The 6,582-nt window shown below is 39.8% G+C and overlaps 1 protein-coding gene across 11 annotated transcripts in view; it reads right to left on the minus strand.

Moving 5' to 3' along the window:
* Positions 1-6,582, minus strand: part of IQSEC1 (IQ motif and Sec7 domain 1) — a 273,968-nt gene that overhangs the window by 60,464 nt on the left and 206,922 nt on the right. Inside the window, exon 1 of one of the 11 annotated variants that reach the window (XM_026857675.1) lies at positions 6,072-6,166. The exons of the other annotated variants lie outside the window; for them this stretch is intronic. The gene's annotated coding sequence lies outside the window, so the exon portion shown is untranslated. Of the gene's footprint in view, positions 1-6,071; positions 6,167-6,582 lie in introns of those variants that run through there. 11 annotated transcript variants of the gene reach the window in all.

Here is a 6,582-nt window from a genome sequence, read left to right on the forward strand (position 1 = left end):
TCTTCACTCTTAGGAAAACGAGACCTCGGAAGATTGCTTACAACCTCTAAATCAGTTAAAGAGCTGACAAATGCTTTTTCTCATTCACAAACTTCCTTCCCTTTACATTTCCTCTCCATTATGCTGAGTCTATATATTTTATAGTTCCTTCTCTGTTAGTGAGGAATTAAATGTAAGTTTTCAGTAGGACTTCTGCCTCACCTCACTGATCACAATAAAAATGTACCACAGGTAGCAGCAATTCCTGTCTTGGAAAGCTATAAATGCTATTTCAAAGTTTACTGTAAGCCAAGAACTTTCTCCTTGCAAAGCTTATCTATTATCAAATTTTAAGATCTGCTCTGTGTTCTAAATAATTTTATTAGCTACCTCCTATCAGTATCTAAAAATAGAGAATTTAGTGCACATACACAGAATGAGGGTAATTGTTAGGTTGTGTTGCAGCTTCTAACAGCTTCATTTTGATGCAGCACACAAATGCTCAGGACGGCTCTGCAACTCTTGCTCCCAGAAGCATCAACAATCTGCACTGACTTCTGCTGATACAGCTTGCCTTAGCTGGGGGCTGCACGTGAGGCTGATCAACCACAAAAGAACACCAGGTCTAAAATACAGAACTGGGATCATTCTCAGAGTTCTTATGCTCTTTACCATGACCTAATTCATAGATCTTTCCACAGTGGAATATGGTATTTTAGCACAAAGGTAGAAGTCCAATTTCTGAAGACAAGAACCATCATTTTGTGAACTGAAAATTAAATACTGTGCAAAGACAGGTTTTGAAAATGTCAGACACTCAGAAATGATCTTGTGTGACATGCTGCACTGTGGTAGCACAGGAAAACCTGAAATACTTATTTTCTTCTATGTTAACCTAATTAAAAACTTCTTAATCACATATGAATAACAAAAAAAAAAAAAAAAAATCCAAGTTTGCAACAGGTTGTCACCATTTGGGACAATTTCCATTAATGCTAGGCATTAATGGGCTTTCCATTTCCTAGGCTTTCCATTAATGTTCTCTCTCAATTTCACAAAGCATTAACTACTAGTATTAATAGGAAACTATTAGCTGTGAAGTCCCATTCTCCCAAAACTTGAAGCATTAGAATCAGCTCCTTCTCAAAATCAGTTTCTACTAAATTCCCCACATCCCTGGTGTCTTCTAAACAAGGTTCACAGAGTAAAATATAAGAATATATAAACAACAATAATGAACTGTTTTTCTTTCAAGAATCTAAGAACAGCTGAAAATATTATCTAACATTCAATACCCTGTGAAATGTTAACTTCAAAGCATGAGAATCACCCCAGACACCTTTAGAATGGATACTCAACAGCTGTTTCACAGCACATCACAATACACAAGAAAGAGAAATAAAGATAATTTTTATTCCCAATTGAAAGTGTAGAGGGGAGTTAGATTGAGAGAAAAATTATTAAGCTGAAACACAACCAGAACGTCTGGGGTTTATACAGGTCTCTTCTGGTATATGTACTATTAGACCCCTAGGAATCGCAGCTGGATCAAGAACACTACTGTCCATCCCATTTGAATGATGACTTCCTCAGCACAACCTCCCCAAACAATGAAGGAAATCCTGTCTTCGGGATTATCTTTAAGGCAGGAGTCCTTCCAACACGCATCCATGCCTTTCCGAAAATTTATCCTTGGAGTTCTGTGCCAAGTACTGACATGGCCTACCCTGACTTGAGTCATGAAAACTGAAAGGATCACAACTATAACCATTACAGCTGTAGGCGACACTGAAAAGAATACGCTCATCTCAAGTTAAATACAGTCCAGCACACAGCTGTCTAAGCTACACTGCCCATAGCCACTGCTGTATTTAACTCTGTGTGATCTGAGATTGAGCTTGGCCCGTTCTACTATAAAGATGGGGAGTGAAAATTGAATTAAAGTCAAATTGTGAACTTTCTTGTGCAGTTTTAGAACTGGCTGTAAACACACCCTGCAACAGAAAATCCATCACGTTTGCAATCCTTGCTTCCTTTACACAGCATAAAGATGACCTGAAAGGTCACGTATGCATCAACAAACAAGGAAGTTAGTTTTCTTTTTCTCTGTTCTTATGAAAACATTGAAACTCATGACACATCCATCCTTGTTGATCTGGTGAATTTTAAGGGCAACTGAAATTTTTTGGACTAAACAATGCAAGTGCCCCTCAAAACAGCTTAGGATTCTTTTTCTATTGCCTTGCCCTGTAGGTAGCCATTTATGTAAAAGGAAGCCAAATCTTGACCATTGCATTTTGTTTGTGCTTGCACAACATAAGGCAACAGGGAATTGGGTCCTTTGTATTTAAGCGCAAATTTAACTTGGATGACACTGAACTACTGAAAGAATCTGATTAACAGATATACCGCATCAATTTCCTGTATTAAAGGCTATCAAAGCCATCATTCTAATTTTCTGCTTCTCTCACAGAGACAAAGGGGTTTGATTTTTTTATTATACCAAAGCTTGGCTTTTTTACTTTATTTTTATTAACGACATTGTTACAATAATGTCACGAAAATGTTTCTAGTCTTTTGTCTATTGTAAGGAAGCAAAAGAAGATTTATTTAGCTAAATTTGCAGTCCCCTTTAACGTAATACTAGGGCTTTGTGCTACAGTGGATTAAAGCAGCATCTGTTCTCCTCTGGAAACCTGGAGTCAAATCACAGCAGTGCAGTAAACTTGCCATCTCTGTCTGTACCCTAACTCGAATTGTACTTCCTCCAAATAAAAATTCAAACGAATTCCTGAAAGACACAAAGAGCGCTATGTAACTAAAGTATTTCTGGTTAATAAGTCTTGTTAAAAAAGCCCATGATCAGTAACTATTTTCGCATAATAAAGATGTATGAATTAAACAAAATCTGTATTTACATAAGTTTTGACATAAAATGACAATATACAGGATGCTAAAAATGAACTTCCGAGTCCAGGGCCTGATTCTGATCTCATAACTAACTACACAGTCTTGTTAGACAACGGAAATAAAGAAGCAAACTTGGGAATATGAATTTGGCTTGTGGCCCATACCCTGTTTAAACATAAATGACATCTAAACAAAGCACACTTAAGAAAAACAACACGCCACAACACTTTCTCTCCAAACCCATGATTCATCTCTTCATAGTTCCAGTTGTTCTGTTGATCAGGCAGTCTCTGGGTTAAGGGCATATCCTCATATATTTAATGTAACAAATAAAGCAATCAGGACTCCATCTTGATTACAGTTTCTGAGGTCTCCTGCAGTTCTGTTATTAAATAAACATAAAAACCAATAAATGATTGACAGCTACTGTGATTAAAATATGCCCAGCTCTGAAATTAGTGATAAAATTGCCATTGATTCTGACCGAAAAAGAACTAGGTTAATGCTGAAAGAGGAAGAAAATCGCATCCTGCGTAAATTATGGTAAATCCTTGCAATGTAGAGGCACAACCCAGCTAATCTATGTCCACCTATCACAATGCTTGAAGTAACAAAGTGTTTTTTTCTCCTCAAATTGCAGTCCAATGTTTTTTTTAAAAAACAAAACAAAAATACAATAATTTGAACCATCCCTTTGCACCTGTCAGAATCATGCAGAAACTAGAAGCCGCATGGGTTTACAACAAAGAGGGTTCTTTAGTTTGGATCTTGAAATTCTATGAGGGCCTAGTGGATAATTTCCAGGACATCTTTCTGGCATTAATATTTCCAAAATAAAGCTGCCCTGATAGCAGGCTAAATCCAGTCTTACTCACTGAGGGTCACACAGCTGAGGCTATAAAGTTAAGGCAATGCAGTGTCTTGAATTTCAATTGGAACACCACACAGTAGGCAAAAGGACATGTTTTACTAGCAAAACACTTCTAGCACTCTTGTTCTGCTAGAGACGCCTGAAGTCTGAGTATCAGTGGTGTTAAACACCAAGAAGCACAACTGAAACGTGAGGAGATGTCAAATACTACAAGTAACACCTCCAAAAGTATTGGGTTTGGCTCAGGATGACACCTTGCATCCACCAACAGAGGACTGGCTACTTTTAGGCTCCCTTTTACAGTTCACAGCTACTTCTTACTGGTGTTCAGGGCAAATACCGTTTGCAGGCATAACTAATCATGTAAGTGTGCTAATTGGCTACACAATTAAGAGACCTTCCTCTTCAGAAAGTTTGATCCTTGAATCACCATCTTCAGAGAAAACACGATAAAGGTAAACTGTTGCTTCAAAGTAGTTGTTCCACCCAAAGGCCTAGCACCTAACATCTAGATCCTCAAAAGCATGAAACAATCCCAGCCTCCAAGTGGTGAAAGAGTATTTCTCATGAAGACTCAATATTTGGAGGAATACTTTCTCTAGCCATGTGAATAGAAATGCAATTCTCTGTGGAGAATTTTCATTTTGCAAATATGAAATGGTCACAGGGTGAGGAAAACCATGTACGGCCATGGGGCTGTCTATCCTAAGAAATCACTTCCCAGTTCTCAAGAGGAACACCCTGCCTATTGCTAAGGAAGATGCCTCCTCCAGCAGAAGAGGCCTGCTTGCCCAGCAGTAACTCATGGCATCAACTCCCAGCAACCTTCCAATAGAGATTTGTAGCAAGAACAACAAATCAGAGTTACTGTTCCACTTGTAATTTTACAGGTAAAACATGGAATCCTTGAGTTTCCTTAATGGCAAGTTGCAAATTATTCAATGAAACTGAACTGCAAATTGTTTATTAACTGCACCAGGAATCCCAGAGAACTTCTAAAGGAGGGAAAGAAACAACTAAACTCTGTTGATATGCTGAGCACTATCATTTTCACTGGTTAGCTCCAGATCTTGTACTATACTTAGTACCTTTGATAATAATGAATTTTTTCAGATTAGTAGAAATAGGAAAAAAATGGATGATAGCTGACTTCACACACGAAACCCCAACATTGAGCAACTATTTAACTAAGAGGAAAAAAAACAGCTGACTGTAGCAGTACTCTCAATATCTGCAGTTTCAGGAACCAGAACAGGACATCTCAACAACAAAACAAATCTGGTACAAACGTAGAAGTAAAACTGGAAATGGGTCATTTTATTCAGCATGGTTTAAGTTCTCCCAAAGCACGAGATAGATGTAATGAATTCGGTGATTATATGAAGGATATCTGCCACAAGAATAGACACAGTCAAATACAACCACCCAAACTAAGTACTCAGCAATTCCTCTTTTAACACATCAGGCAGAATAATCAAGTTTAACTGAAAGGAAGTGCATAGCAATGTGCAAATGGAGGAAAAAAAGTCTGAAACAATGACTGAATAGCAGAATGTCACTGTGTGAATACAGGCAAATCTGTCACCAAAGTAACATTTGCAAATTATGTTTTGTAGCAAGCCATGCAAATATAGTGTCACTTAGACAAACATTACCAACTCCACACGGGAAACTCGCAAGCTGAACTTTATTACTTTCCTTAAGGGTAAAAATGGACTTAAGGATCATTAAATGTGTGACTAAACTGTACTATAAAACGTTTTTCTTTATCAAAAAACATTTTTCCTTTCTTTTCCAGAAAAGACATCGTTGCATTCATATGTAGTTACGCTGAAGCCAGTCATTTCCTCCTTTATATTTTTCCACACACGCACACACCCAGTTTAAGATGTTGCCTATCTTTATTTAAATCGAGTATTTCTTTTAACAGTTGATCAGCTCAGAATTTCATCCAATTCTTTGGTGGAATAAGCTTTCGCGATGCATTGGATATAAATTTATTTTGCAAGTGCTCTTACCAGGATAACTATTTTGGTCTATCATAACCTACACACAACATCGCACAAGAAAAACTAGTTTGTACATCTAGTTTTCAAATGGCTCATGTAACCGAGTACCGCGTTTTTCTAATTCTGATGCACGCTATTTTAGTAGTTGACAACATCGTAACAATAGAGACTGTGCGCATTAACATGACAAACCCCATTCTCTATTTTCAGTTATTCTGTATCCCTACTCTAAAGGGCCTCGAACTAAACTGTTTCTTTTCTCTTTTTCTGGCTGAGGACACGCGTGGCGGATGACGCTTTACCCCGCGCTGGCCTCGCCGCTCTCCCCGGGCCGACAGCCGCAGCGCCAGGGCTCCCGGGCTCCCCGGTCGATTTCGGTCCCCGGGCACAGTCTGTTCCCAGAGCTTTGAAGTACAACTCGCCGCTTGTTTGACACCGGTCATGTGATTTCTTGCACTACCCCGAACTCAGTGCGAAGAAGTGTTTCCACGCCGGTGTACGCCCATGCACAGCCCCGAGCGGCAGCGCACGCACCGGGGCAGATGGCACCGCAGCGGCACCCTGCTCCGAACGCTTCTGCCGGTCCTGTCCCTCGTCTGCCACCGATCAGCAACAATTCCCGCACGGCTCCGCTTTTGAGGCCGCGTTTAAACCATCGCGATTTCAAACTTACCGTCCCCACAAGACACACGGCACTGCAACTCTTCTCCTCACCCCCCCCGACCTAGGACAGAGCCTCCCGAGCCCGGAGCCGCCGCCGTGCGCTCCTCACCCTCCCCGCGGCGCCCCAGAGACAAAGGGCTGTCTCTTATA

The sequence above is a fragment of the Athene cunicularia genome, assembly GCF_003259725.1.
Source record: "Athene cunicularia isolate RWA chromosome 12 unlocalized genomic scaffold, athCun1 chr12_part1, whole genome shotgun sequence".
NCBI lineage: Eukaryota > Metazoa > Chordata > Aves > Strigiformes > Strigidae > Athene > Athene cunicularia.